The following is an 11,472-nucleotide window of genomic DNA, read 5'->3' as shown; positions in this document are numbered from 1 at the left end:
CTCCCAGACGAGGCCCCCCAAGCCCCCTCACCTCGTCGCACATGCGCACAAAGCTCACCGGGACTCCATGCCCCGGCAGGCTTTGCGCCAAACTCATCCGTCCCCCTCCCCCTAACACTCAGATACCGAGGCGTCCGTTCCGCCCCCCTCCGCGCCCCACCGGCCTCACCTAGAACTACATTTCCCAGGAAGCATCGCGGCAAAAGGACGCTTCCCATTGGCCGCTCGCCGTGACGAATCTCTCACGCCCATCTCCAAATAGTTCTGAACTACACTTTCCAAGGTGCATCGAGCACGGCCAGCGGCCTATTAGCCCAGACAAACAAGGCCTCTCGGTGCGCCAGGCTTTGAACTACACTTCCCAGAATGCCTACAGGGCTTCCCATTGGCTCGCACGCGGACGCGGGCATGCGCAGACGTGCCGACGGGGAGGCCGAGGCAGGGAGAAGGAGGAGTCATGGCGGCGTCGTCCTGAGACAGGTGGAGGTTGGACGCCGGCGGGCGCTCGGGAAATGAAATCCCCGGGCCGTCGGGGTGGGCAGGCGAGAAGGAGGGGCCCCGCCAGAGTTGTGCGCCAGTCAGGCCTGCGAGTGTGTCTTCTTGCGCGTTTCGTCCCCTACTCCGTTCGGGCGGCGCTGACAGGGTCCAAGGTGGGCGCGCATTGGGACCCGCGTATCTGGGGCCGGCCTGGGCGCCCTGGTTCGGCTCCTCCGCCGTGAGCCTGGCGCCCAGCGTCTGGCCTCAGTGTCCCCTCCTGCGTGAATCGGGAGAAGGTGCTGCCGGCCACACGTCACTGGCGTGCTCCCATCGGACAGGGCAGCTGCCTCAGTTTCCCCATCTCGGAAACGGGAAGAGTTGGTTTTCAGAGCAGGAAGAAATCTTAAGAGAGGGGCCGAAGCTCTGTGTCTGAGCACGGCTCACACAAGCCGCGTGCGCCCGGGCGCACCGGAGACGTCGCCCACCTCCCCGTTCGTTAAACGGACGGTAACTTTCCCCCAGGTTTGCTGCGGGTAGTGGCTGAATCGGGACTTCCCGCCGGGCCCACCTCTCGGCCCCCTCCTCCCTCCTGCTTCAGGAGTTCCAGCCGCCGCGGCCTCCTTTCTGCGCCAGGAACACAGCTGACCTTGTGCGCACTCACATCCCGTCGCCCACTTGACATCGCAAACCTATAAGGTGGGCAGGAGCTTTTGCTCCCAACCCCCAGCAAGGAAACGCTTCTTCCCGCCTACTCGCCTCAGAGAAGATGGATCTGTCATTCGTCCCGGTGCCCGGGCCAGACATGGAAGCGTCGCCCTCCTTCTACTTCTCCCATCAGCCCCCACATCCAGTCCATCAGCAGGTCCCGCAGGCGCTGCCTTCAGGGTGGTCACAGTTTGTCCACTTCTCCTGATGCTGTCGCCCGGCCTGAGTACCCTTGACCTCTCATGTGAACGACTGCATCAGCCTCCCTAGTGTCCTGCCGCCGCTCTGGCCTCCTCCCACCCAGTCCCTTCTCTAGCAGCCGGAGGGATCCTTTTTGTGTGTGATAAAATACATGTAAAATTTACCGTTTTAACCATTTTTAAGTACACAGTAGAGTGGCGTTAATAACATTCACTGTGGTGCAACTATCACCACCATCTATCTCCAGAACTCTCTTCCTCTTGCAAAGCCGAAAGTCTGTCCATTAAACAACTCTCCATTCTCCCTCCTGCCCCCTGCCCCAGCCCCTGGTACCCCATATAAGTGGGATTAGGCAGTGTTTGTCTTCTTGGGACTGACTTATGTAGCACAGTGTCCTCTGGGTTCATCTGTGATGTGGCGGGTGTCGGAATTCCCTTCCTTTTTAAGACTGATTAATAATTCATTACATATGTATATCACATTTTGATTTTTCCGTTCATCAGAGAGTTCTTAAATAGGAACATGTCACTCTTTTGCTTAAAATTCTCCAGTGCAAACCCTTGACTCTGGCCTGCAAGATCCCACATAATCGGACCCCTTCAGATCCAGTATTCCTCTCTTATATGGTGCCTTGGTGCAAATCAGAAAAGGTTGCCCTCAGAAGGACTGTGGGCCTGAGCCAGGGCATGGTGCAGCAAGTAGATGGAGAGCTGGATTCAGCCACCTCCTCCCACGCGGCCAGGTACTTGTAGGTAGGGTGTGAGGATCACCCCAGCCCTCAGCCCAACACCACTTTCCTTCAGACGTGATCACTGTGCTCCATCACAGTGGCCCAAAGTTTCTGAATCAGGTCCCAGACAAGCCACAGAGCATCACCTGGGGGCTCATTAGAAATGCAAATTCTCAGACCCACTGAATCAGAAACTCTGGGGGGGTGTTGGGTCCAGCACTTTGTTTTAACAAGCCCTCCAGGGGATTGTGATGCACGCACCAGCATTCTTGGGTCTGGCATTCAGCAGCACATTAGAATAGTCACCCCTTCACAGGGTCCTTGGGCGGCTCCCTGCGTGAATACATGCAAAGCACCTAGATCATGCCTGGTAGAGAGTAAGGAGCTGATGAACATTAGCTTTTTTTTTTTTACTTTGCCTACAGTTAACATAACTGATAAATGCAAGCCCAACCCAGTTGCAAAGTTGAACACCAACCCCCCACCCCCCACCCCGGCCCCATATAATAAAAACAGCTTACTTTACCACAGAATGTTGTCTACTCATGTCTTGTGCAATTCATGTGTAGGGCACCTATTCTTTTTTTAAGATTTTATTTATTTGGGGGTGCCTGGGTGGCTCAGTTAAGCGTCTGCTTTCTGCTCTGATTAAAAAAAAAAAAACGGGCGCCTGAGTGGCTCAGTCGTTAAGCGTCTGCCTTCGGCTCAGGTCATGGTCCCAGGGTCCTGGGATCGAGCCCCGCATCGGGCTCCCTGCTCTGCGGGGAGCCTGCTTCTCCCTCTCCCACTCCCTCTGCTTGTGTTCCCTCTCTCGCTGTGTCTCTCTCTGTCAAATAAATAAATAAAATCTTTAAAAAAAAAAAAAAAAACAGAAGAAGAAGGGCCCCCTGCTCCGTTGAATGCCCTCCTGGGGCCATCTTGAGATTCTTAACTCCTTTTTTTTTTTTTAAGATTTTTATTTTTTGACAGAGACAGAGAGACAGCAAAGAGGGAACACAAGCAGGGGGAGTGGGAGATCTTAACTCCTTTTTAAATTGTTTTAAATTATTTTTAAAAGATTTATTTATTTAATAGAGAAAGTGGGGGGGGGCAGAGGGAGACAGAGAATCCTGAAGCAGACTCCCCACTGAGCGCAGAGCCCAACGTGGGGCTCTATCCCAGGACCCTCAGATCATGACCTGAGCCGAAATCAAGAGTCAGCCACTTAAGGGACTGAGCCACCCAGGTGCCCCAACCCCCTTTTTAAAGCATGGAGCTCTGCATTTTCATTCTGCAGTGGGCCTCACAAATTAAGTAGCCATTCATGTCATACATACCACCTTGATCATCTGTGCAGTGTCCACATACAGCGCTGTTTCTCCAGCATTCGAGTGCACTATAAATATTGCTGAGGAATGGAAAGAAGGAATGACTCCCTGGATGTCCTCCTTCCACTTCTTCACCTGGTAACATCATACATTCCTCAGCAATCCGTTCAGATGCTGCCTCCTCCAGGAAGCCTTCCCAGACCACTCCCACCCCAGTAAATCTGGACGAAACTCCTCATCTGAGCTTCCACAGTGCCCCTTCTCTCTCCATCTCGTGCTTGGATTACTTTTTGTATCTGCCCTGCTTATCCTCTGGTGAGCAGCTCAATAACAGAGACCTAGTTTTTGCCAGCTCCCAGTTTGGGGCCTGCCTCTGAGTGAGTAAATAAGGATTGAAGGAAAGTGGTTCTTACCTTACTTCCCTGGCCTGAGGGCAAAAATTCTTTTGGCAGCAAATTTGGCCCATATCCTACCAAAGCTTTTGGGCTCCTTTGTAGCACCACTATAATTATTACTCAAAATAATAATTAACGGTTTCTCTTTTGTATGGTGCTTTAAAGCAGGGAGATCCTCCAGGGTGGGGAGGGGATTTGGTGCATGCCCAGGTGTCCAGCCCCCGGCACCCTGAGGCTCAGGTGATGTTTATTGGATAAACGGGTGATGGATGAGTGATTACAGAGTCAGCCAGCCAGTCTGCACCTCCCAATGAGGGCCCCTGGGGGGCTGGATTGTGAGTGTGAGTCATCTTCACCAGGCCTCAGGAAACACTCGGGAATGAATAGTTAAATTATGAATGAATTGCTTAATGATGGGCACACAGTGCCTATTAAGTTATTCCACCCTACGCTCTCTCTGTGGGACTGCAGAACAGATCAAAGCATCAGCCCATTTTACAGTTGGGACAAGTGAGGCTTCCCCAAGAGACAGAAAGAGAGAGAGGCATAAGACCGAAGTTTCACAACCAGCAGCGGGTGTGGTGAGCCTGGTCTTCTGTTCTGTGGCCCTTGTGTGGCCCAGGCAGCAGGTCTTCAACTGGCCAGCAGAGCCTGGACAGGCAGACGGTGAGCAGGGCCGAAGGCCCAAGGGACCCAAGCCGACCTTACCTGCCAACCCAGAGAATTCCCTGGAAAGTTCTGCCCAGCTCTGTTTCCACACATCTGCCCAGAGCAAACGCAGCTTCTCGGCAGAGGTGATGGCCACGTGTCTTGTCTCAGGAGGTTGGAAGCCAAAATGACCTCTCCTGCCTCCTTATGGCTAGAGTTCTGGGGTGAAGTCAGTTAGATGCACTGGGGTAAGAATCGGAAGGCCAATCAAAGCCACCAGAACCGCCTGCAGTCAAAGTCAGGCTGATTGAAGGTTCTGGAGGACTGGTCCCGGGGGAGCCTCAGGAAGCCTGGAAGGTTAGTGCAGGGCAGGGTGGCCAGGGGCTGAGGAAGCAGTGATAAAGAATAGGTGTCACTTGTGCATCGGGGGCATTCAGGATTTCTGCGGTCATGCTGTATTAGTCTGCTGGAGCTCCCATGACAAAATACTGCAGACCTCGGTGCTTACAAGGCAGAGCTTTATTCCCCACCCCCCAGTTCTGGGGGCTGGAAGTCCAAGATCAGGGTATCGGCAGGGTTGGTTTCTCACAAGCACTGATTTGGGGCTAACAACTTTTAGCAAGCAGGCCAATTCTCAGGTATGGAATCCATATATAATGAGGATCAACCTTTTAATTTTTTAAATAATTTTTAGTCTCATTTTTCAAGAGAGAATTCCAGCCAAGCTTGAAAATAACACTCTTGGGATGCCTAGGTGGCTCAGTCAGTTGGGCGTCTGCCTTTGGCTCGGGTTGTGGTCCTGAGGTCCCGGGACTGAGTCTGGCGTCAGGCTCCTTGCTCAGCGACGAGCCTGCTTCTCCCTCTGCCTGCCGTTCCCCCTGCTTGTGCGAGTGCTCTCTCTCTAACAAATAAATAAATAAAATCTTTAAAAAAAAATTAAAAATAAATAAATAAAAATAACTTGTATAAATTCTTGTATAAATACGAAATGCAGATCACTGTGTGATGTGGGTTTTCCCCAATGCCACTTGCCCTGGGATACTGAGGACCTCATGTGCTGTTTTGTGCCATTCGTCAGACGTCTACTGAGATTCAAAGGTTCTCCCTACAGCTTCGGGCAGCCTCAAGGAGGAGGGCTGAGGATTAGGCCCCGGGCGTCTGAGTCGGGGGCAGTGCCCCTCATGTTCACTGGGCCCTGCCCTCCTCTGGCCCCAGGAAGACGTGAGATCAGATCAAAACATCTGATGTCCTGTGATAATACCAGGAAAAACTGCCCGCGATAAATACACCGTTATTTAAAACTTGAATCCTGCAGCAACAAGGAGTGTTTCTCATAACCTTACACCCACTTGGAATTTATGATGAACTTTTATGGCTCTGAGAACAGTTTGCTGCCCGAAGAGGAAAGTGAACAGGTTTTACGGTTTGTTTACACCAACTGATACCGCTTACCACCTCTTGTTAATTTTCTCTTCAAGCAGGTTTTACTTGAAATGGATGAAACCTAGGGGGTCATAATATATTTTCCTTGTTAAACAATAAAGTCATCGCATGTGTTTAAAATCAAGTTTATTAAAAGCTTTTTGGCTTTGTGGAGGTTTTGGGGTTTTTTGTTTGTTTGTTTGTTTTTTAAAGATTCTACTTATTTATTTGAGAGAGAGAGAATGAGAGAGAGCACATGAGAGGGGGGAGGGTCAGAGGGAGAAGCAGACTCCCCGCCGAGCAGAGAGCCCGACGCGGGACTCGATCCAGGGACTCCAGGATCATGACCTGAGCCGAAGGCAGTCACTTAACCAACTGAGCCACCCAGGCGCCCCTGTTTTTTTTTTTTTATTTTGGGTTTTTTTGCGTGTTTTGTTTCGTTTTTGGTCATCTTTTTCCTCTCTGGGTGTCAAGAGTTTTCGGAGACAAAGCTCAGCGGGTCTGCGGGGAGGCTGGTAGACTGGGAGGACAGGACAGAGCCTGGTCCAGGAGCTGTGGAAGGCCTCAGTAGCTGCTCTCAGATCCCCGTTCCCACTTGCTGCATGGTCTTGATCATACTTTTGGACATCTCCGAGTTTCAGCTGCTTTGGGGCCAAGCTTCTCTCCTGCCCCCTTCAAGCACAACCATTGTGAGTTTGAAGAGGAACGTCTTTGAACACGTGAAAGTCTTGAGTGCCTCCACCAGCACAGAGCTTCCCCAAATTGGGTGAAGAGGGAAATGGGTACCAATATGGCCTTGGGTGTCAGACAAAGCTAGAGTTAGGAAAGCAGCAGGCTGGCTTGGGGAGTGCAATGCTCCCCTCCTCTGTCGCCAGTTTTCTCCTGCATGAAATGGAAGCAGGGATGGTTTCTATCCACAGTAGTCAAGATGCAGTCAGCTGCCAGTCCTGGAAACTTGATTCCAACTCGCTTAAACTCAAGGGAGGATTTATCAGCCAGCAGGCAAGTCCTGAGGAAGGGACCAGCTCCAGGGTCACTTTGATTCAGTCACTTAAAGATGTCACCAGGAGGGGCGCCTGGGTGACTCAGGCCATGATCCCAGGGTCCTGGGACAGAGCCTGCTCAGCGGGGAGTCTGCTTCTCCCTCTGCCCCCCCCACCCCGCTCATGCTTGCGCACATGCTCTCTCTCTCTGTCTCTGAAATACATACATACAACTTAAAAAAAAAAAATGTCACCAGGGGCTTGTCTTCTCTCCCACTCTCTGCTCTGCTGGCTGTGGTGTGGATCTGTCTTCAAACTGGCATCCCCTGACGTGGGTCCGTGAGCGAATGGTCACGAAAGAATTCTTGAGATGTTTTCGGCGCCAAAAGGTGTTTTTATTATAGTGCAGGGACAGGATCCGTGGGCAGAAAGAGCTGTGTGTCGGCTGCATGAAGCTAGTGTTTATAAGCTTAGTGCTCAGGGAGGAGGGGATGTGCAGGGAGAATTTGATTATAGATGTCTCCTTCAAATTTCTACTCATAAAACTACTTTCACAAGATTTCTCTGGTGCTTATCATTCAGTTTGGTATTAACTATGGGTGGGTTGTACAATCATGAGACCCTTTAAGAATGTAGCAACCAGCACGTATTTGATCCTTATCGGGACTATGCAGGTTATAGGTCAGCCTTCTGGGCTAAAGGTGAACATTTTTCTGCTTCTATCTCTCATCATCCCTCATGGTGGCAAGACGACTTGCCACCATTCCAAGCATCACATCCTGTATTCCACCATCCGGGAAGAGAGCCAGGACAAGCTTATTTGTCAGAATCCCACTGAATACACTTCTTTATCACACCGGCATGAATGGGGCTACATCCTACCCAAATATAGAGGCCACAGGACATGATTTTGCTTCGATTAGCTTGGACCTAAGGCAGGTGTTACTCCCACTTTTTAAAATCCAGGGGTGGGGGCGCCTGGGTGGCTCAGTTGGTTGGGCGGCTGCCTTCACCTCAGGTCATGATCCTGGAGTGCCTGGATCGAGTCCCGCGTCGGGCTCCCTGCTCGGTGGGGAGTCTGCTTCTCTCTCTGACCCTAATCCCTCTCATATGCGCTCTCTCATTCTCTCTCTCTCAAATAAATAAATAAATAAATCTTAAAAAAATAAATAAATAAAAATAAAAATAAAATAAAATCCAGGGGTGGAACTGTCCCCCTCCTTCCCATGCACCGCCCCCCTGCCCCCCCGCCCCTGAGATGCAAGGAGGAGGTGTGGAAATCTGGGGAAACCCATAGCGAGGAGGGTGTCTGGTGTGCTAAAAGCCCCCACAGCATCCTCTACACAGGGTCACCAGATTTAGCAAATAAAAATACAGGATGCACAGTTCCGTTTGTATTTAAGACAAACCACAAATGATTTTTTTTGGATAAGTATCGGCACATTTTTATACTAAAAAATAACTCATAATTTACCAGGAATTCAAATTTAACTGGGCATCCTGTAGTTTATTGGGCGCTAAGTCTTTGCAAACTTTTTCGTGGGTGAGACTTCGCTTGTGGACCAGGTTAAAATGCACATTCTGACTCGGCAGGTCCGAGCAAGGCCTGGGATTCTGCATTTCTCACAGGGTCCCGGGTGATGCGGTGTGGCATCTGGAGGTCCACAACCTTGAGGAAGGGTCCACACGACCTCTTGGGGGTGAGATGGGGAGGAAGCACGTGGATTGGAACAATGCACTCAGCAATGAGTCCAGCCCAGGATGAAGACTCTAGATGGTTGTTCATTATCATAATAATGAGCATGGCAGAAGTGTGACCGTGTGCGTGTGTCTTTCTCTGTGACTCAGGGGACTTCTCAGTGATTGTACAACAGCAGCAAACTCTCTGTCCACTCTCCACACCGCAGCTGTTCTGGCTGCGGAGGTTTCATCAGGGGACACACGGGAGGGGGTTGTCTAGGGTGGCAGCTGGTGCTTGGGCCCCTGCACCCTGCGTTTCTGCGAGCACAGCCGCGCTGCATGCTCACTTATCACCTCACCCAGCCTGCCTTCATTCACTCATTTCAACCCCGAATGAGGCTTGCGTGTGCACAGTGCTTTGGTCATGGCAACACAAACCCAAGTGGCCAAAATGGGGATTTCCTGGAAGGAGTCTGGAGGGACTCACTTAGTGGAAGGGTGAGCCGAACAACCAAACCTCACGGGGGGTTAGGGGATGCTGGGGGCACCTGAGCTCAGCCAGGTCATTCAATCCCCACCTGTCATCTCTCAGGGTAGGACGTTTTCTCCTCCGGCAGACTGGCTTCCTCCACACAGTGGAGAAGAAGCAAGGCTTCTCCCTCCCAGAGACAAGACTCCCAAGGAAGGGCACGGATTGGCCTAGCTCGGGTCAGATGGCTCCCGTCTGCTTCCTTCTCTGCAAGCACGCTCCATTCTCTCTCCCTCTCTCTCTCTTCCCTCCTGCACCATCTTATTCATTCCCATGGCTTTCGATTCCATCTAGATGCTGAGGCGTCCCTGAAGGGTAGCATGGCCGTGGTGTTTGCTGCATCTGGAAACCCTGTGTTAGTTAGGTTAGAGGAACCTTCCAGAAGAAAGAAACACATATGGTTTAGTCTGTAATAAATACTGTGACTGGGGGTGCTTATGAACATCAGAAATGTATTGCACACAGTTCTGGAGGCTGGGAAGTCCAAGATCAAGGCACCAGCATGGTCACCTTCTGGTGAGGGGCCCCTTCCCGGTTCATAGTTGGCTTCCCACTGCATCCTCACATGGTGGAAAGGGCTAGAGATCTGTCCGGAGTCTCTTTTATAAGGGCATTGATCCTGTTCATGAGGGCTCCACCCTTGTGACCTAATCACCTCCCAAAGGCCCCATCTCCTAATATTGATATCCTGGTATCATTTTGGGGGGTTACATCTCAACATGAATTCTGGGGGGACATAAACATTCAGACCAGTGATATACATTATATATCAGCAATATACATTATAATGGCACATCATATTACACGCCTCTTTCCTTTTTTTTTACTTAGAAAATTTTTAAGAGTTATAAAATATACATAGCATAAAATTTACCGTTTTAACCACTTTTTAGTTCACATTGTTGTGCAACCATCACAGTCCGTCTCCAGAACTCTTTTCATCTTGCAAAACTCAATCTCCAGACTCATGAAACACTCACTCCCCCTCCCCTCCTTACTCCTAGCCCCTGGAAATCACCACTCTACTTGCTGTCTCCATGAACCTGGCTCCTCTAGTTACCTCATAGAAGCTGAATTGTCCAGCATTTGTCTTTCTGTCTTATTTCGCTTCGCATTATATCCTCAAGGCTCACCCATATTGGAGTGTGTGTCGCAGTTTCCTTCCTTTTTAAGGCTGAATAATATATGTATAAACCACATTTCCTTTATTTCTCAACAGCCACTTCTTTCCATCTTTTGTGACTCATGCTGCTATAAACATGTACATGTACAAATTAGATACTTATTTCTTTTTTGAATTTTATTTTATTATTTTTTAAATATTTATTTATTTGACAGAGAGAGACACAGCGAGAGAGGGAACACAAGCAGGAGGAGTGGGAGAGGGAGAAACAGGCTCCCCGCGGAGCAGGGAGCCCAATGCGGGGCTTGATCCCAGGACTCTGGGATCATGACCTGAGTCAAAGGCAGAGGCTTCACCCAGGCGTCCCTAGATACTTATTTCTTGATGATATAACAACCTCGGGTGGGTGTTGGGCACTGGGTGAGATGTCTGTGGAGGGACCCAGTTTTCTCAGGGCTCTACCATGCCCTGGGACCTGGTTATTTTCTGCACCCAGCCAGCAGGAGGGAAGAGAGCACGGAGCAAGCATGCTTGTTTTTAAGAGCTGTGGCTTGGAAAAGGTCTGTGTCCCTCTGCCCGAATCCTAATGATAAGTACCAATCACGAGGCCACACTCAGACGCCAAGACTGGTAACTGCAGTCCCTGGATGGGAAGAAGCGTTCCAGGGATGATTCTATACTTTGAAAGGGAAGGGCAGGTTTCTGTGATCACTTACCCATCTCTACTGCAGCCCCATCCTGTTTTGGAGACATGCCATCATTGGTTTGGCTGTCTGAAGAGGGACTCAGAATTATCAATGGTTTCAATCAGAGAGAAGGTAGTTTTCCTCACCGAGGCACACAGAACCTGTTCTTCACAAAGCCATCAGGTGTCTGTCTTGGCCCTCCTAGCTTGTTACTCCACCATCCTCAATACGTAGCTTCTGTCTGGTGATCCAAGATAGCTACTCCAGATCTCACCAGCTTGGCCAGCTGGGAGGGCGGGGAGGGAAGAGAGAGGAAGCTGTGCGCGCCCCCCGCCCCCCCCGCCCCGGGCCATTGTAGACACACTGAATGATCTGAGTCAGAGGAGCACAGATGCGTCTTATACTCAGCTCTCACGATGTAAAGGTCATACCCATAATAATTAGTTTTAAAAATTTTACTTTTGTGGTATTTCTGAAGGTGAGACACAGGCATCTTACTATTTACATGTACGTTTCATACAGTACGCTCCCCCCCACCCCACCCCCCGCCAAAGAATGTTATTAGATCAACAATGCACACCTCATG

This window comes from Leptonychotes weddellii, chromosome 16 (assembly GCF_054177405.1).
Source record: "Leptonychotes weddellii isolate Sample4059 chromosome 16, ASM5417740v2, whole genome shotgun sequence".
In the NCBI taxonomy this organism is placed as follows: Eukaryota; Metazoa; Chordata; class Mammalia; order Carnivora; family Phocidae; genus Leptonychotes; species Leptonychotes weddellii.
Note: the sequence above shows the minus strand (reverse complement) of the source record.